Below are 21624 nucleotides of genomic sequence, written 5' to 3' on the forward strand. Positions count from 1 at the left end.
TTTCATTTTGCAGATGAGGAAATAGAGCACCCAGTAGAAGTAGTTTGAGGAGCAGGAGGAGGCTGACCCTCGATCCTGGGTTCTGAGCGCTCACACCACACAACTTGGCTTGGCAGGCAGAAGTATCAGGGAAACACAAATGTCTGAAGGTGTGCCCCTTGTGTAAGACTCTCTGTGACACTTCCCAGCTCTGTTCTGGGGATAATGAGAAGAACACTTCTGAACCTCAGGCTCCTTGCAAAATGTGATGGGTGTGAGATATCTCTTTTGTTCCTTTTTCCTATTCTGCCTTTCTTTCCTCTGTCGTTCCTAACACCCTTCCTAGCTCCCAAGTGCATGCTACATACAAGATACTTGGTTAAACACAGGGGCTGATGCTACACCAGGGAGGCAGGGCAATGCAGTCTGGGGACTGGTGCATGGCCTCTGCCAGAGCACACTGGTCACAGTCATGAGTGGTCCAGGCAGGCCACCAGGGAGCTGCTCTGGGATCAACCTGATTCTTGTTCTTTATTTGCTTTAGAGAGTCTTTCTAGCTGTATCTTTATCTGCCTTTCCATCTTTCATTTCTGTCCAGTTAGATCTCTGCCTCTCTTTGGGACTCCTTGTCTCCTTTTTAAAATCAGCCTGGCTTTTCTTCCATTCTCTTCTTCATTTCACCTCCTCCTCCTCCCTCTCCTTCTCCCTTCCTGGTTATCTCTGGGCCTCTCTCTCTCTCTGGCCGGCTTTTTCTCTGTCTCTGCCTTATTCCATGTCTACATTTATGCTTACACTTTCTGTGTTCCTGTCTGTCTGCCTTTCTGTCTGTTTTTGCATTTCTAATTGTGAAGAGGTCCTTGGTCTTTCTTTTGCCATCCTTTCTTCTTGATCTCTGTTCCTTTCTCCTCCTCTGTTTTCTGTCTCCTTTACAAGTGTCCAGAGGCCAGACCTGTGCAAGGCATTGAGGCTCCCTCAAGGGTTCAGCCAAATTCTTCCCAAAGCTGGTGCCCAGGAACCACACAGCAGAGGTCATTCATGCCTTTATGTAAAAAGTCCTCTCATGGTGCTGCCGAATCAGGGGTAGGTGTTAATTAAATAACTGATGTGTGCATGTTAGCTCTGTCACAGCTTGGCAATGTATTAAATTTTAATTTGGCCTAAACTGGATGAGAAGATTCCTTCAGTCAGTCAACAAAGAAGGTTGCAGACATAATTAGGCAGAAATCGACTGAAGTGTTAATAGATTCGGGAAACAAGATGAAATTAGAGATGAATACTTCAGCACTGATTACCTAGTGTTGGCCTTGGATACAGGAATAAGAGAGACCCCCCCACACACAAAAAAGGTACAAACAGTGCTCACAGCCCACCCTTGCTGAAATCGGGGTGCTGCTTCCTTTCCTCTCTCTCTCTCTCTGCTGTTCCTATTTCTTCTGGGTCTCCTTTCCCATCTTTCTTAGCCACTGACTCTCAGCTCCAGGTTTTGCTGTTTTGTGCCTTGGATTCTGTAGCTAAAGTATAACCATTTCTGGCTTTTGTTTCAGCTAATTACTACAAATTAGGTGATTCCAGTAAGGTAAATGTGTCTTTTCAGAGTTGTCATGGCCAGACAGCCAGAACCAGTTTGTTGGGGCTTAAACTAGGGTGTGGGAAGACCCGTGCTTCCTCCAGAGCCTCAGAGTAGAGTCCTCCTGACTCCTCCAGCTCTGGAGGCATCACCCAAAACCACATCCCTCCATATACAGCTCTGGCCACAGTGTCCTGTCCTCTTCTGAAGTCCGTGTCAGGTCCTCCTCTGCCTTCCTCTTAAGGACTCAGGTGATTTTATTTACAGCTTGAAGAACCATCTGTGATAATCAACCAATCACACAATCCTTAACTTCATCCCACTTGCAAAGTCCACCTCCCCCTTTTTTTCTATCGAGGCACTATTTATAGATTCTAGGGTTCAGATGTGGGTGTCAGTACTCAGCCTGCTTAGAAGCTCTCTGTCCTCCGAAGCTGTCTGAGAAAAACTCATCTGTCCGCCTTTGACCTAAGCCAAGGGCTGAACTCTGTCTCCTTAAAGGCCACAATTGGAACCTTTACTGTTAACATGGCAGCCTTTGGAGATGAGGCCTTTGGGAGGGAATTAGTGCAGGTGGGTCCAGGATAGTGGGCCCTTCTGAGAGTCTTGGTCACGGAATGGAAGAAAGGAAAGATACCTGAGCCTTCTCTCTAACATTTGAAGACATCATGATAAGGTTATCATCTGCAAACCAGAAAGGTCCCCACCAGACCTGACAGTGTGGCACCCTAACCTCAGCCTTGGAAAAATAAATCTCTGCTTTTGTAGCCCTTGGTGCATGGCCCTTTGTCATGGCAACCCGAACTAACTCAAACAGCCCTGAAACAGAAAGGAAACCAATTTTCCCAACAGATGAGACAACGGGTACCTTCCTCCTGAGCTGCTTCTCCTCTTCAGCTCTGTGAAGACAGAGCCTGATCTTCATATAGTACGAAGATAAAATATTATGTACTCATATATAAAATGGAAAAATAAGACAAGTTGAAACTATTCCAGGAATGAAGGAGAAAAGGGATAAAGGGGAATGATGGAGAGGGTAAATTCAACGGCAATATATTATAAAAACTTTTGCAAATGTCAGTACGACAATAATAAAAGAAGAGAACATGGTGTCCCTTTTCTTTTGCATTCCTTCAGTAGGACTAGAAAGGAAACATGGTGCATGTGCTTTCTGTTCACCTTTGATCAGCACCAGCAAAATGATTTCTGGCTTGATCAATGAACTCTAGGACTGTGGGAGCAGCTTCTTTTTGAACCCAGACTCCACCAAGCTCCAATCTGATCTTGGCATTAGACCCGAACTCCCACTGTGACTCTGGGTGTCTTGAAGCTCCCCATACCACTGTTTCCAGATTTAAGTTGCGAGGTCTGAAGACCAGAAAGTTCTTGTTCTCATAGGAGAAAGAATTCAAAGACAGATGCAGAGGGGACTGAAGCAGGAGCAGGTGCATTCATTAATACAAAGTGAAGGCAAAGCAAAAGTGCATCTTCCAGACAGGAAGATGGGCAAGCTCAAGATAGAGCTGCACTGGGTGTCCCAAGACCTCACGCTTTTACTGGGGTATGCAGGGTTGGGGTGATTAGCCGTGGAAAACTGGGCTGATGTGTCATTAACTTCTGGAGACTGGATTTTGCATCATCACTTCTGGAGACTGGATTTTGTGTCATCACTTCTGTCCACATGTCAGTTGGGGGAGTTCTTGACTTTGGATGGTCAGACTGGGACTTTTCATGTTTTGTGGACCATAGAGACTTCAGGTCAACAAGACCCTGTTGAGTTATTGTTTTAAGTCAGCTGGCCAGGATGTGATCTGAGTCATCATTTTCAGCCATCAGGTTTATAACTTCCTACCTAACTCCTATATCACTGGTGTTCTTACCAATCAAAGAATCTGAAATATGGTGCCTATGGTAGTTTTTATGAACATTCTTCTGTTCCTTTTTCCTTCTATGTCTACCTAGCTGCTGTGCTTATATCCATCACACATCAGGGCTATTAACCAGTTCTTTTAGCATTTCCAAATTTTCTTTGTTTTCTACTTGTGCACATCATGATTACCTCCTCCTGTTTTCCTTCTCCATCACCATCACCATCACCATCACCATCACCATCACCATCGCCATTGCCATCGTCCTCCCTCCTCCTACTTTCCTCTCCTTGCCTGCTCACTTATCATTATTAAGTCACTATCCATCCCTGGGGACTCCAACAGGCTGCCACTATTCCCAAATTTACAAACGATGAAATGAAAACCAGTGAGGCTCTCACTGACCCAGCATCACCCATGAGGTTTGCAGCATGACTGAGAGTTGAGCCCACATCTGTGACTCTCAGTTCACTACCTCCAACAAGGTCAAGGTTATATTACTGAGAGTGTAGGAACTGGTTTTATCTCTGGATGATACATGAAAAACGTGTACAAGGGGAATGTCTTAAGTTCTTCAGGAATATGTGAGAAATGTAGACTTTAGGCTAGAAACCCTTCCCAGGACACCCAAGATGAAAAGGGAACTGATTTGTGTTGTTACAATGTAGGAGTGTTTTGCAGAAGTCAGGTGCAGGAAATGAACCACCCCTCTCTTAGCTATGAGCTGAAACCAGCTTTGGAGCTCTGGTTTCTGTGTCTCTGTAGATCTGACTCATTAGTGCTCTGCCAACAGAAAAGCCTCTGATTTCCCAGTCCACATGGCAGAAAATGACCACCAACTGCTCTGAATTTATGAACCTGCTCGTTCTGAAGACAGCTAAGACAGACTCAATACCTTAAATCCATTACTGCTGCCTCATTACTCAAGGGTCACCTGTTACACTATGAACCAGTCAGTAGTATCCTTCTCTCACCACAGGAATTGATATTAGGAAAGGGTAAATTCTTAACTGGTGGACAAGGACAGTCCTATTTGATGACTTCACATTCAATGATCATCTTTTGACCAACATCTGGGTGCTGGGCACTCAAGTTGATCTCTATTCTCACTGACCTTAAGTTCTCCAGGATCTTTTTTGGTTTATTTTCCCCAGCTCTTTACAGGAGGTATACTTGCCTGCATTGCTATTTTATCAGCTTCAATTTTTCACAAAGGCATCAAAGACTCAAATGTTTTACTTTTTTGTGTAAGAGATGAAAATATTATTTTCAAAAAACTTGTCAAATAAAAATTTCTCTCCATTGACCAACTGCCTTCCTTATAATGACTCCTCCTGGGGTCAGGGCCAGTTGCTACCCAGCTGCTCTGAGCTGTTGATGGATGACCGTTGTTTATAGCAAGAGTGACAATCGAAGTATCTCCAAGCAATTTCTGCATTGCACAAATTGGCTGTTACTCCCTTGGCAGAAGAACTGTGCTTTGAACCAAGCCAAATTTTTATTGAATTTTCATCCAAGTCCTATCTTATTTGAAATGATTTTCTTGAGGGAACAACAGGTAGCTGAGTTTTGAAAGCATATGCTGTCATGATAGTGTGTTATCAGAGTCCACAAAAATAGAGTTTAAGTAATAAGCTAGAGATACCTTCAGAGATACCCAGTGCCTGCCCCTGGAATTTAAGTTGTATCAAACACTCTTGTTTTTCTCTGGCAGAAGCTTACAGCTGTCTTGGGGTTTTAGAAATTGGAAGTTCAAGTGCTTGAGGACAAAGGATGGAAAACAACCTGCAGTTATCCCAAGATGAACCTTCAGATGTTGGCTTGGGAATGCCAGCTGGCAGGAGAAGAGCACTAGACCTCTGCACTGGGTTATTCTGGAGACTTTCTGTTTTCAGAAGAATCCACACGATAATAAGCCAGGAGCCTGGCAGTCAGAGTTCATGAGGTTTCAGACTCTGGGGACATTTCTACTACAACAGAATATCCCACTGACAAACACATTTAGTCAGTAGTTGTTTCTGCTTTAATCAAGAACTTTGTAATTTTTCTTTTTTACCATCGAAAATTACTTTTTAGTTAGTTGAAATTTTAACTTCATTTATTTGATGATAAGACTAGTGGAGCATTGATGCAATGACTATCATGGACTTTAAATTGAGTCTTTCAAATCTTAGCTGTGCCAAGTAGCTATTGTTTCAAATTTATCAGCCAGGTAATGAAAAATACCGTCTGTATAATCTGTGTGTATTAAGAGACACACTGCAAGGAATTGGCTGTGCAATTGGCAAGGCCAGGCCAACTCTGACTGGGCTGGCTTCAGAATGGGTCTGTTCACTTGGGCAAGAGAGTCAATACTACAACACACAGGTGGAATTTCTGGTTTTTTCAAGAAAACCTCATTTTGACTTTTAAGTCTTTTGAAGATTCAGTCAGATGACTGAATCAGGCTCACTCATACTATTGGTGGTAATTTTTTGACTTAAATTTAGCTAGTTACAGAGGTTAATCATACCAAAATATTTCCCCAGAACTACCTAGATTTTGGTTGAATACCTCAAGACTATTTATTGTTTGGCCGGGTTAACTCATAAAAGTGACCATCGTATCATTATTTTAGACTTCAATCTTTTGTTCTTAATCTGGATATTAAAGAGGAAAGGAGAGGATGATGGGGTAAATATTATAGAAGCACATTATGTATAATATATAATATAATGTTACACACACATAGATATAACATGAAATAGAACACATGTATATGTGTATAATGAATAGAACAATAAAACCCACCAAAAACTGTTAAAAAGGGGGAGGGGGAGGAAGGGAGCTAAGAGAACAATATGGATGGGATAAATTTGATCAAAAGTGCTTCCATGCATGTTGTAACTATCACAAGGAAACCCCTTTGTACAATTAAGTTATGTTAATAAAAATTAAATTAAAAATATAAAAACATGGATATTAAAGTATCAACCTCCTAATAGGGATATTATAAAGACTAATATGATAATGATAAGAACAGTGATTATTTGTTAAGGTGCTTACCTAATGCCTGACACTGTGCTCAGTGCTGTGTTATGAGTGGATGTCAACTTGCTTCCTACAGCAACAAGAATGATCAAGAGACAGAGCATGTAAGCTGGTCAGCCCAGAACTTGGCATGTAATTAAGTGTTAATTAAAATTTGAATGGTGAGATTTAAGACATTTATAATACTTACAATGATACATAATTGATTTATACATTCAACTGTTTAACTGTTTTTAGTTTTTATCCTTGTTTATAATCTGACCTCCATGAGTGTAGAGACCACATCTTCGTTGAAACATGCTATGTGTGTTGACTGGCGTACAAGTAACCGCGTTTCCAATGATTAACGGTGTGGAGGAGGCAGGAGCAGTTGGTGTGCTTTGTTAAATCTCCATGATGTTCAGTGCAAGTCCAGTGGCACTGTCACGTTTTCCTGACCAGGACCAAAGAGAGCCTTGGGGTAGCTCAAGGACAGAGTGGCAAGGTAGATCACCAGTGTGGTCCTTAGAAAGTTTTGATTTGTTAGACTAGAAATTGCTATTTGGAGGGTTTTGTGACTTTCTTTTTCAATTTAGGAGAGAGCATGTGGTTTAGTAATAAAGTTTTTGATATTACAAATCAGACTGACATCAGTGCAAAGATGCTATAATTTTGGTCATGCTTCCTGAGCCAAATTCGATTCATCTTTATTTTTGATTTTCCTTACATTTGCTTTTAAATGCATGTGTATATATACAATGCAGTAACTTATTTTCTATATATTTATTAAAAAGAATATGGGAGTGTTTGTTCAAAAACAAGTGTGAAGGAAGGACTGAGTCTTCTATTGACATACAAAGGATATTGAACATGAACAGTAACTTTCTCCTTGTGTCAAAAGCAGGTAAGAATTATGCTGTCAGTTTTTCTAGGACACTGAAAATATTATGGGTGGATTAAAATGATTAATATGGTTTCAAAGAAGTCTGTAAAACAGAAAACCTTAGACTAATATTAATTTGCTATTTTACAAACTGAAATTCTGTTCCCTTGAAAGTCCATTTGGGAAAAATCATTGCATTGTCTTATGTTCCAAGAAGTGAACTTCTCAAAAGTAGTGATGGATATTTCTTCATTTCTGTTTCTTTAAAAGTCTAGCGTGTTGCCTTGGTACATAGGATCATATTGATCAATAAAATCAGCTAACTGGGGCTGAGGGCATGGCTCTGGGGGAGAGTACACACTATCACGTGTGAGGAACCGGGTTCCATCCCTGCACCACAAAACATAAAGATAGGAAAATCGACTCATTTAAGTCAAATACTTATAACATAGCTTCTGAAGGTCACTGCCCCATAAAGCCACCAACAATTTTCCTTAAAACATGACATTTATAAAGGGATATTTAAACAGCATTATCAGTTCTCAGAAATTCTGACCTGGAATGACCTTGGGTTTTGAAAGATACCTTTTCCTACAGAAAAAAGTATGAATGACTTAAAAACCTTCACAAATTATAAACTCAGAGGGCAGGTTTGGATTAATCAAATCTGAATCTCTTACATATTCAAAAATTAGAAAGATCAGATCCAAATCCTATCAATCCATCTGAACAAGAACTGAAAATATTGGGGAATCCCTTGACCTCCCTGACTATGGTCACTACTTGTTACTGTAACATCGTCATAATAGAAAGGAGGCAGCAATGGAGGGGTGTTTATGATGCCCCAAGTCCAAGAAAAGTGCTTCTCCCAATTGTTCCTTGACCCCTTGTCCCCCTTCTAGAGATCCCGGCAGGAAACCAAGTGGTACACACTTCTCACCCTCATCTCAGGAAGAAATCTTTCCAGAGAGTCCAATCCCAAATTCAGACACTGTTTCCCTGCAGCATTATTGCTGGTTGTCTTCTGTTTATGGGAATTTACTGAAAAGACTGAAAGTCTAGCCCTATAATTAAATGGCTCTGGAAGATAGTCATCTTATATGTGATATAACACTTATAACTGCTTAAAGATGGTTTTACTTCCTAGCAGACCAAAGTTGGAAATTACAGACTGACTAGATGTGGAGACAAACCTGAGAGACAGGGAGTAACTATTTTCAGAGCTGAGGATTACTAGACTACTTCAAATCCTGGAGCCTGAGTAAATTGAGTGACCAATAATAATTACACCCCAATCCCAAGCTTTGAGGGTGTGTGGGCTCCTTCAAGTCAACGTTGGCAAATGCACAAGCCCTCCTCACATTCTGTAGATAAATTTAAGTAGAATTGTCAGAGATCCTTAGATGGAAGAAGCTTTATCAGAATTTGTGTTTGCAACCGCATCACCTATCAAGCATGTTTTATTTTTTTCTGCTAAGTTTCTTTGAACGCCTTGGTGGGAAGGAAGAAAACTGTAATTTCTAGGGTGTGATTATCCTTGGAGAGTCTATATTTCTGACTGTAGGATGAGGTTAAGTCTTTATAGGATTAGCAACTGCACAGTTTGCCAGAGAATCAGTTTCCAGAACATCTGAAGCCAATCAAGCTTCATCAGCATGGGGCGGGATTTTCTCTCTCTTGGAGAGAGATAAATAAAACGCAGTTGCTGCTCTGAAAGCTACTGATGGCCAACTTGTCTCGGCAGTAATTAAGTTCTCAGCCTTCCAGTACGAACTGGACCAGGCACTAATGAGGTACTAAAGGGCTCATGAAGGAACATCAACATTTTAAAGCCTTCCTGGCCCCTGGGAAGCATCTTCCAAACTTGCTTCCAAACTTGGTCTGCAGGGGTCCAGTAAGGCAGAAGCCTGATGAACAAATGTGGTGTCAGAGGAAAGATAAAACTACCTTTGCTTGCCTAGAAATGTGCTGGGAGCTGGTCACTAAATTAGACTGATGTCACTTGTGGAGAAAATCAGCAGCTTCCATACAACAGCGGCATTTGCTGGGTTAATGTGGAACAGGGATAAAAGAACTCTCAAACCCATGTTTCCTTAAGGGGTTGTGTGTATGGCAAGGATAATACAGCAAGTAGTACATTTCTGGAGGGTTGTCCTGCTCTGGAAAGTTATTCCTTAGCAACTGAGGAAAAGACCCCATGAAGGTTCTGTGGATGGACCAGCACGGGTTGGTGGGCAGTAGGTCCTGGCAAGTCCTAAAGTAGGTAGTTGTGGGTGGCAAAAACCCAGTGAAGCTGGTTGAAGCTCCCTCCCCAAAAGGAAATGCTCTGAATCATGGAACTGAAAGGCAAAATTGGATCCCAATGACTGTCAGTGTGTGGTTTCTCCCCATCTCTAGTTTTTCATTTGTGTAAATTAAATTATGCAAAATAAGGGGTTTCCTTATGACACTACCATATGCTGCTTTCCCCTGCAATGTCTTTTCTCAAGATGTATTCTTTCTCTGTGCCCCCACATGCATCTTCATGACTTATACCACTCCTTTGGAATGAGATCATACCAACAAAAGCTGTAGGATTGAACAGACTGGGTCTGATGCCTGTTTCTGGATCCGTCTTCCTGTGGGCATTAGATCAACCGTGTTGATCTGTGCACACCTCTGGAGATGGGCAGGATCCATATGGACAATATAATTTATGTGCTCTAAAAACACAGAAGAGGGAGACAGTTCACCTATTTTGGGTAGAACTATTGTCTACCCACAAACACATGTGCAAGCATTGTTAATCTCTTGTCAGAGCTCCAAACTCTGTGAGGGCAAAATGGAAATTCAGGTCATGTTCAAGCAGCAGGAAAATGTGTCATTAAAGTCTGTAAATTATCCAGTGTTTTCCTCCCTTCCACAGCTTTTCTCTTTGCTTGACATGATGTTTAAATTTGCTCTTTAATGTCGTTAAATAAAATCTACAATTTAAATGATGAGTTTGAATGTTATTATTTATATTCATTCTGTGCAAAGGCACATTCAAGGACAGATACGGCAGAATTTAACTTGTAGGTGGAATATCTTAAATTAAGCAATTTATATTTCATAATCATGCATACATATGCATTTTTTTGTACTCCTGGTCCATTTACTTTTAGTTTAGTTTTTCAGATAAGGTCTCGTGCTTTTGCCTGATCTAGTCTCGAATTGATACCCTATCTCTGCCTCCTGAGTATTTGGGACAATAGGTCTGCACCAGTGCACCTGGCCTGTTGAATTTTGTTCTTAATGGAATGGAAGCACTGAGTAAAACTAATTCAACTCCTGCTATTGTAGTTCTTCCTGTACACACATTATAACCATGCTCTGTCTCTTTGTCTTGCTGATGAGAAGAAGAGGAACTGTGGGCTACCCTGTCTTTCCTGTTCTTCCATATCATCATTTTCAGTACATGCACTTGGCTAAGTCAGGAGCAACAGGAGTTCCTTGGTTAGTTGTCTTCATGGAATGCTATTTGTTTTCTTCTGCATTTGAAGCAAGTTGAATGTATGTCCTCTGTTGTGCACATGCCTCATTGACTTACCAAATTTCACTTTTAAAAGTCTCGGTCTAAAGATAGCATGAATAAGGATTTCAAGAAGGCAACCTCAGAGCGTTAAACCCAGCGCAGGCTTCCTGTGACTGTGCAGCCCAGTGTGAATGCACACACTCTGGAAGTCAGATTGAGGTCTCACAGTTTCTTTGTAGATCTACCTCCTCATCTAGACTTTGCCTATCATAAGAGCAGAGCCTCTGCCCAGCATGTTATGTCCAGCGTATCAACCATCTCTGACCTATAGTGGGCACTCAGATAACTCTGAAGTATTGGCAAGAGTGTTGTGCCCTTCCACACCAGGTAAGAACCACTTTTTCTCCTTAAATTCAAATTAAAGACAGAATGTTCAGCTTCCCATGGCTTCTTCCTGGGTAGAGCAAAAAGCCAGACTTTTATCTGAGTTTTCATCTCTCCTCTCTAGACCACATGGGTCTGCAGAGCCGCCATTATTCTAGCTGTCTTTATCCTCATGCCGTTTTCTTTTTTTTTTATGATTAAATATTTCTTTTATTTTATTTTATTATTCATATGTGCATACAAGGCTTGGGTCATTTCTTCCCCCTCCCCCACCCCCTCCCTTACCACCCACTCCGCCCCCTCCCTCTCCCCCCCACCCCCTCGATACCCAGCAGAAACTATTTTGCCCTTATTTCTAATTTTGGTGAAGAAAGAGTATAAGCAATAATAGGAAGGAACAAGGGTTTTTGCTGGTTGAGATAAGGATAGTTATACAGGGAGTTGACTCACATTGATTTCCTGTGCGTGGGTGTTACCTTCTAGGTTAATTCTTTTTGATCTCACCTTTTCTCTAGTTCCTGGTCCCCTTTTCCTATTGGCCTCAGTTGCTTTTAAGGTATCTGCTTTAGTTTCTCTGCGTTAAGGGCAACAAATGCTAGCTAGTTTTTTGTGTGTCTTACCTATCCTTTCCCCTCCCTTGTGTGCTCTCTCTTCTATCATGTGCTCAAAGTCCAATCCCATTATTGTGTATGATCTTTTCCCTTATCAGACCCTCTAAGGTGAGAAATCCAAGCCATCCTCCAGGGCCAATTGGAATTCCCTTCTCTAAAAAAGCTTTTCCTCCCAGCCCAAGGGTTTTCTGCTCTGTGTTGTAATCACGATGTACAAATACTGCTGAGAATTCTAGCATGTCTTATGAAGGTGTGTGGGAGAGGTTTGCTCCTACCCTGAGATTTTCATTTTCTGAAATAAGGCCATGACTTATTTTCCTCTGTGCTGTCAGTCTATATTACCACTACAATTACCAAATTGTAATCATTAAGTGATTACAATTTACATTAAATGATTAAATGATTACATTAAATGATGTACTAAATCATTAGGTAATACTAATACCTATAGTAGCACTTTTTATTTATGCATTCATGCATATGTGAGCACACACACATTTCCATTTACTATTTACAGTAACTCTGAGAAGTCAGTACAGTTTTAGACTCAGTTTGGGGGAATGGGAATTGGAGACACAGAAAAGTGTAAGTATGTATTTTTAGTGAGGTCCTGGCAAGTGTGATTATAGTCATGCAAAATTTGTAGTAAAGCAGATGTCAAATACTGTTCTTCCTTCTTTCTCTCTCTCTTCCAGTCCAATCAAATAAAAACATTCCTAAACTTTAATGAAGGACTGAACATTATCCTAAAGTTCTCTCATTAAACTCTGTGAACTGCAGAGGTTCACTGTGGTTAGATAACTGGGTACAAACCCAGGATCCTTTTGCAATGTCCATGTTCTGGATAAAATGCAGTCCTATGAGTCACAGCCAGTGACTTCATCACAAGGATGCAAGACCAGTGTTGAGAGAACATTCTTTACCTACTTTAGAATACAGAATTCCATTTTCATCTCAAAAAGCAAAGGTAAGACTAGATTTTTAAAAACAGCTTAATTGAGGTCTAATTCACACACCACAAAATTCATTCTTTCAATGTATGCAGATAAGCGCATTTTTGTACACTTCTAATGTTGCAGAACCAACACCATTATCAAACTTTCTATTACCTTCCTAAAGGAAATGCTATGTCAGTTAGTTTTCCTTCCCCACTGTCCCTTGTCTCTCTCATCCACTGCCCTGTCCCTTCTTTCTCTCAAACCACTAATTTACTTTCTCTTCTTTATAGAGTTTCTTAAAGTCTGGATAGTCGTGTAAAGAAAACCATGTATATGTGACCTTCCATGACTGGCTTCTTTTACTTAACAGGACTTTCAAGTTCACTCATGGTGTAGCATATATAAACACTTCCTTCTTCTTTTTATGTGAATACTGTTCTATTGCATAGTCCCGCCACATTTTATCTATTCATCCATTGTTGGGTGTTTATTTTTATTGGTTATTATTATAATTGTATTGGTATGCAATTTGTAGTATAGATATGCTTTCAGTTCTTCCGGGTAGATACCTAAGAATACAATGATCATAACTGTTGGCAACCTGCACCTTTTAAAGCCCACTAACCATGTATAGGAGTTTTAATTTCAATTTGTTACAGCATGACAAGTTCTGTCTTTTTTTACTTTGACCATCCAAGTGAGTATGAAATACCATCTCACTGTGGATTTGACTCTTATTTCTCTAATGACAAATGACAAACATCTTTTCTATGTTTATAGACCACTGGTATACCTTCTTTGGGAAAAAAGTGCCTATTCAAATTATGTGCCCACTTTTATCAGGGCTATTTCCCTTTCTGTCAGGAGGTGTAGAGATTCTTTACATATCCAGCATTCCTGCTCCTTATAAAATACATGATTTGCAAGGTTTTTTTTCCTATTTTTTGTGGTCTTTTCATTTTCTTGATGTAGTCTCTTGAAGCAAAATGGATAGTCTCTCAATCCATTGCCCAACACAATTGTACAGAAACACAACTGATTTAATGATTTACTAGTCTTTATCATTACTTTGTGGATGCTGGGGTTTTCTATATTCAGAGTCATCTCAGGTGCTAAGAGAGGTAGAATTAATTATTCATGTTTAATCTAGATGACTTTTATTTTCTAGTCTAATTTTTCTGGACCAAACCCTCAGGTGAGTGTTGAAGAAGCTAAATAAAAGTAATATACATCCTGACAATTAGCATCTTGTCTTCACCCTGTTATTAGGGAGAAAAGGTTTCACCTTGCACCATCAAGGATGATGCTAATGGTCTGTCTGTTGTCAGGTTTAGGAAAAGTTACCTTTAATTCTTAGCCTATTGAATGGTTTTATGTTTGGTCATTTGTTGAAAAAAAATTCCAATTTCAAAATAATTTTCTGCATTTATTGACATGACTATGTGGTTTATATACTTTATGTTGTTACATTCTGTATCAAAAAGAATGATTTAGGAATATCAAACCAACCCTGCATTCCTAGGATAACCCCATTTGGCACCCCTGTTAAAAAAACCATCATTGAAACAGGAATTTTTATGTTATCGGATGTTGATTGCTAATCTTCTTCTTCTTCTTCTTCTTCTTCTTCTTCTTCTTCTTCTTCTTCTTCTTCTTCTTCTTCTTCTTCTTCCTCCTCCTCCTCCTCCTCCTCCTCCTCCTCCTCCTCCTCCTCTTCTTCTTTTTTTTTTTGGTGCAACTGTTGCCTGAACTCAGGGCTTCGTGCTTGCAAAGCCAGCACTCTACTGCTGAAGCCACATCTCCAGTCTGATTGCTAATGTATGGTTGCAGACTTTTTATATACCCCCAAGGAATATTGGGTTTAATTTTATTTTTTATAATGTCTTTCTGTGGTATTATGATATTGATGGTCCCATAGAAGAAGTTTGGAAGTGTTTCCCTTCTACCTGCTCCCCTTGTTCTCCTCTTCCTCTTCCATCCTCTCCTTGGTGGAATTCATGTAGGGTTGGTATTAGTTTTTCTTTAACTATTTGGTAGAATTCACCAAGTTGTATATCAAATAAGAGACTCAATCCAAAATACATAAAGGAGTTATACAACTCACAATAAAAAACCTAATTTTAAAATGAATGAAGGATTTGAACATTTGTTTCTCCAAAGAAGGTATATAAATGGCCAATGGGCACATGAAAATGTGTTATCACTTGCTGTCTGTCTCGCAGGCAGTCCACAGCTCTGCCTTGGTCTTCGGTTCTTGAACAAGGCCAGGTGGAGGGGAGAGGTTAGGGACTGTTGGGTCTTCTCAGAGCCCTGCATGTGTGGGTGTGGGTGGCTTTCTCTTTTTCCAGGAATATGTAGTGGTTTTTCAAAGCTCCAATGAGCATCATCCCAAGTTTCCCTTCTAGGCTTCTTATCATTGTCTTATTAGCTCCAACAGATTGACAGACTCAGGCAGCTTTAATATTTCACAATTTTTCTTGTTTATTTTTTGACAAATGTGGCTAAGTAAGGTAAGTTCTGACCAAACCAAATAAAGTAACCTTAGCATAGAGATTTTCCAGGGAGTTAGCTCTTGTAATAAGGCAATTCTCCAGAGATTGGGATTTTGCAATGTCCTCAAACACAGTCTGCACCTCTGGTTGGTCGTCCACTGATGGTCATCACGCACCCACTGTGGCTTTAAGGCTGCTAGCTTTCAAAGCTGCCCCAGAGTTGGGGAAAAAGCATGGAGACAGGCAAGTTAAAAGGCTACAAAGTTCACTGGTGTTTCTGAGATTTAGTAGTTTTTCTTAAATAAATAGTGTTGAGATTATTGTGTCCGGTTAGTTTTCAGAGTTCTGATGAAGCTGATTGACAATTACCAGGTGAACCCATTAGTTTTATAGGTGTCTGTCATTCCAGGAGTGCCTCTCCTCTCCCCTGAGATTCAAATGTTAATTTACCAATTAAAGAATAAAATGCTGCACTGAGACATCACTGAAAGAGTTCTGTAAATAAATTTTGCCTGTGAACTGGCCAGTCAAGAGCTATTTAGGTAGTTTAAAAAATTAAGGTACAGTTTAAAAAATAAATAAGTCAGGTTCTGGTGGCTCACACCTATAATCCTAAATTCTCTGGAAGCTGAAATCAGGAGGATCAAGGTTCCAGGCTAGCTTGGGCAAAAAAAAAAAAAAAAATAGTTTGTGAGACCCCCATCTCAACAGAAAAGGCTGGGAATGGTGGAGAAGTAAAACTGTCTCCAATGGACCTGAGTCCCCCTGTGGACATATGAAAAGCATAGAAAATGAAGAATTAAGTCCGCAGCATCATTCACAGCATCATCGGTCCTTTGTCCTGTCTCATAAAGACACCTGACCACTAAGGTTTAGAATAAAGTTCCAAAGAGAGCAACTGAGTGACCTAAGTCTGTTGGGAAGGAGTGCACAGAAAATTCAAGCATTTTCAAGGCTGTCTTTACAGCCATGGTTGGAAAACCTCCCTATGAACTACAGAGCATGAATTCCTTTCCCCTTTGTCAGCAGGAGCCAAGCCTCCAGGTATAAATTCTCAGGCAGTTTAGAGGCTGATGTCTAACTTTGGCTTTCTTTATATCAATAACTTATACATCTATTTTTCCTTGTTTAATTGGAAATATGAAGTAGTCCCTGTTAGCTGGACTTCAGATAGCATTTCTTTATTCACTTTTGTTCCTGTCAGGTAGATTGTGATTCAATATTAATTAGATAGTTTCACTTTTCATTTTAGTCTCAGCTTCCTCAACTAAGAGCTAGCATTCAAAGTTGAAATCCTTTAACATAAGAATTTGAAACTGCCAGCTTCCTGACTTCTGTCCTCATCCACTGATATTGCCTGAGGCTTCCCACTGTCCTCCATCCTCCCCATCCCAGCCTCACACTAAGGTCTCCATTCAACAGAAGACCCACTCCCAGGAGAACCACACTTCACATTGTCTGGGCCTGCAAATGAGTCTCAGATCTCATACCCTTTTCAACACTGTGCTCCTTGTCTTGTTTCTTTTGGAGATATTTTTATTTTGTGCCCTGTAAGAGAAAAGACAACCTTCATTTCTATGCTGTGCTTGGCTTTCAGTTTTAATCTCTGCCATGTGCATAACTGAGAGCTTTCCCTTCCTTTCTCCTAGGTTCCTGCAAAAGTTACTGTGAGTAATAACTGGGATCCCTTCAGTTTTATGGGACAGAAATGCAATTCTTGTGGGATTAGGGAAGTGATGGAATATTGGCTCATGCATGTCACTTAAAGATGCAGACTAGATCTAGAATCACAAAAACAGCCTCTAATTGTCATCTTCTTGGTTAGGATCAGAACCAGAAATGTCTCCAATGCTTGAACCAGGGCAGTACCAGGTTCAGCAAAGCAGGTTTAAGGAATTCCTCTTTCCCAAGAGTGTCACCAAAAGTCCTAGAATTGGCTTTGATGGGAGCCATTCAGTCCATACTCAACTCCAAAAGAATTGTTTTGGTCAGCAGGGCTGAAATGTGCTTGCAACATTTCTCTACCATCTCCTGATCCAGCACTACCAAGTAGCATGGGCTGAGAACTGGGAAGCAGAGCCTCACCAGATAAAAACCAGAGTGCTATTACTCAGAGAAACAGAGATTATCAGGAAATCAAGCAATAATAGCAAACATTTCTACTCCCTCATTCCTAGTCTCTTAAAACATGCCACACAGTGCCTCAAAAAAAATAGCAGGTAGGTAACAGCATAGGTGTATGTACATCATGGTTATTGGATGTCATCCTAAAGAGTTCATGTAGTTCATTAAACACGCAGTAACTCTGAGGGTGGTGATGTTGCTATCCTCAGTTTATAGATAAGGAACTGGGTGACAGTAAGATTAGGTGATTGGGCAATTATTTTCCAGGACCTCTGGTGGGGTCTGGGATGAGACCAACGTCTGGTGTTCACTGTCCTTGATCATAACTGTTGCTGTGACCCATGGAGCCAAGGCTGCTGACCATGACTATCTGCCTTCAATTCAACTCTGAGCATCTCAGTTTCTTCCTCTTAATGGAAAAGATAATCTCGGGTCACTTGCCAAGTCCTGTCACTATGTAAATATCATACAGTATGGTTATCTATCAGTCAGTCATGTTCACATGGGCTTTTTGAGAAAAATAGAGCACACAGAGAGTAATGCATTCACATAATTGGTATCTGTAAAATACAAATCATGAAAGAAATATTAGATACTGTTGTTACTGTGCTGATGATTGCTTCTCCTGGGAGTAATTCTCTTTGCTCCCTGGTTGTGTCTGCAAGGTTAAAGCACTGAGTGCCAGAGAGCTTCCAGGTGTGGAGAGGACAGAGCTGAGAGCGCTGTCCAGCCAGCTGCTCCCTCAGCACTGCGACTTAACTGCACTCAGCGTTTGCTGGGCTCCTTGTACTGAACTTTGTGAGTCACAATTACTCACAGCTATTGAGGTTGTCAACTCCTTTTTGTGACCATTGTTCTGATACAAAGTGACATTTGGGCATTCAGAGGCAAGAATGTCCTGAATTCTTTTGGTTAATACTTCTCCGTTGTGGCAGATTAAGCCAGTCTGACCTTTGAGGGCACCTGCTTTGTGGAGCTTGGTTTTCCTCTATCTCAGAAGGCTCAACTCTCCATCAGGTCTTGCAGGTGTAAGGCTTGCCTCTACAGAGCAGAGAGCACGGTGCATTTAGAGATGTGTGCAGGAAGCTGAAATTTTCTGATTGAAGAATCCTTGAGTCCCAGTTCACACTGAACTGAGGCGAGGCCTTGCCTTTCTAAGCCTAGCTCAAGGGTGCACAGAGGCTGGGCATTCCCCTCACCTCCCAGGACATCAGCCCAAGACCCACACAGGCACATTTCCACTCATTCCAGTTCCTGAAGTGGTTGAGTTCCTTTGCACTGTTTACTTGCTGCCTGTAAGTAGGTTCTTTTATTTGCTCCCTTCTGCATTTTAATAGTTTAATAGATTTTGTGACTATCAAAATCCCATCCCTGCTACCTTACCCACAGCATCACCCTCTGACCCTGATTATTCTGTAATTCTGCACTCATATTATTATCTGACAATTAAATTAAAATACTTTATTCCCTTCTATTTCATATTGCTGATAGGATATTCCAAACTCTCTTAATAATTGTGGCTGAATTTGAGTAAAAACCCCTGATATTATCTTTATTCTACAGCATGAGACCAAGGTTCAGAGCACTTGGGTAAGTATACCCAAGATCATTTAGGTGTTAAACAAGGGAATGGGCCTGACCCATGGTATTGCAGAATCTGTTGATTATCACATATTTGACGTACAATGTATTATGTAAAAGGAGCCACTTAGTAAGTCTCAGAGATTTCTTTTAATTAGGTGGCATGTTTAGGGTAGTCGCAGGAATCATGAGTGTGCACCAGTCTCACAATCAGTGCTGAGGATGGAGTGGTGGGTCCTCAGATCTGTCAGAGTCTACAAGGAGCTTTGACATCTGGGGAAGCATCAGAAGTCAACACTTCTGCCTGGAAGCAGAACTAAGCTGAAATTCACTTAGAGAAGTATTACATAACTGTTTTACTGAAGAGGGGATATGCAGAAAATGGAACAACACCTCCCCAAGAAGACAAAAACCAAATGAAAACAAGTGGCAGGCAGTTACAGGTGGCTTTCCTGCAGAGATGGCCTCCCATGAGGTTGAGCTTGACTTGGTAGGAGGCTGCTCATATGCTGTGCTCAGGTTCTCTAAGAAATGAGTGACCTGGTAAATATCACAGAGGAAACAGACTGCAGAAAAGTAGATATCTATTCTCCAGGAAAAAGAAATGCTTTCAAGTTAAATTAATAGGTACACATCTGCAGCCTGAATAAACCATGCAACACTTCCAGAGTTGTTTCATAAAGCGGGGGACAGGGGAGTGGAGGACTTTGTTGGTGCTTGATTTAACTTCAAAGGTATGGCTGTAACACTGACAAAAAGAGAGCAAAACCAAGAAGTGTTTTTCTTAGCCATCCATATCAGTGAAGACAATGAAGACAACTCGCAAATGAAATTCAGGTCTCTGAACATAAAACATTCCCCTTTGCGGGTGAATGTTTTGCAGAGGTGACATTCAGACTGAACCTGATAGATGTACCGCCCAGGTGGGGCTTTAACCTAGGGGAACACAGCCTGCAGAAGTCTGGTAAAGTGTTCTGCTTATGATCCTTATTATAAGAGGTGAGTGAGTGAATCTGGGGTTTCTTAACCTGGTGTGGGAGGGCTGGTGAGCCCTTGAGTGTGTGTGGGAATTGCCTTGGGCACTGCAGAATGTTTGTCAGTATCCTTGGATTCTGCCCACTGTAAGCCAGTAGCACTCCCTGAGTTGTGACCGCAAAAGCTGTCTCTAGACATTGCTGATATCTGCAAGCAAAATCGTCCTTAGGCGAGAACCACTGAACTCAACTCCAGAAAGATGACAGGAGGGGGAAGGAGTTGGACCTTGGGAAGATGGGACCATAGATGAAGCAGACTGGATGCTCACTTTATGAGTTTTACACCTCCACACAAACTTCTCCACAGAGTTTCCACCAGGAAACTCCATGATCAAGAAGGAAAAGAATCCTCCCCATCTAATTCAGATTAAAAATCTCCTGAGGGATAGGTGTGGTCCAGGTATACAACTCACCCTGCAACTTCTTGGGCTGGGAACTGCTGAGGGCTCTGATTGGCTCACATCATCCCTTCTTGAGCAAAAAGGAAAAAAGATTTTCTCATTCATTCTTTTATTCCTTTCTTCAGTCATTGGTCAGTCACTTTGTGGCAAATACTGTGTTGAATGTGAAAGATATAAGAATGAAGAACTCACTATTGTTCTGCCTCTGAAATGCTTAGTTTATTAAGTACACAGGTAAAATGGGACAAGGTGCTATGTCAGATCAGTAGAGGCTCCAAAAAATTCCTTTGGTGATTTGGGAAGTCAAAGGGGATTTAGGAAATAGTAAAGGGCTGAGGGCTTCTGATTAGGACATCAAGAAATAAGGTATTTTCATAATGACAAAATCTTGGCTATTTACAAAATGCCAGATGCACATGGGGAAATAAGGCAGATATCAACTTTCTTGAAACACAAGCTGTAAGGTGAATGTTAGGCCATGAGTTGGGAAGACCAGTACACTGAAGCAAGGATAGTGGGCTGAATCTTCAGAGAAGAACATGGGACAAAGGAATTAAGCACCTGGCTGTGTAATCTCCTAATAGTGATGAGCACAATATTAAATCTAAATAAGTTGGGCTGCAGAAGATAAGATCAAAGGTGAAATTATAAAGACAATGAAATAAATGAAGAAAGTGAAATATAGGCAGAAGAGAAGAAATTTACATTGTGATGGCAAATGCTAGCAATAAAATAACAAACTCAATGGTAGTTAAATTTTGGTGAGTAGGAGAGAAAAGATGAATTTGAATTGAGGAGATGAAACACAGAAGACCATAGCTTAAATGTCATAGACTAAATATGTCCAGAGGAAAGGAAGTGGGGTAAGCAAATGAAATAATAAGCCACTGGTTATGGAGATATTGTCCACTCTGTGTGATACCTGAATTGTTTTATTTTATTTTATTTTTTGTTGTGGTACTGGGGATTGAACCCAGGGCCTCAGGCATGCTAGGCAAACACCAAACCACTGAGCTACATCCCCAATCCTGTGTCTGGTACCTAAACTATGAGAAAGTTCTTAACAGATATCAGGAAAGGCATTATCACCAATGCCATTAGAACAAGATGACCAAAGTTAAAAATGTGAATGAAAGAGGAAAATATGAAAAGGACATTTATGCTGTAAGAGAAATTCAACCAAAATTTGCCTTTTGCCAGGGGAGATTGGATCCAGATGCATAAACAATGTCAAAACTCTCTTCACCTCCACATTATCTC

This window comes from Castor canadensis, chromosome 18 (assembly GCF_047511655.1).
Source record: "Castor canadensis chromosome 18, mCasCan1.hap1v2, whole genome shotgun sequence".
In the NCBI taxonomy this organism is placed as follows: Eukaryota; Metazoa; Chordata; class Mammalia; order Rodentia; family Castoridae; genus Castor; species Castor canadensis.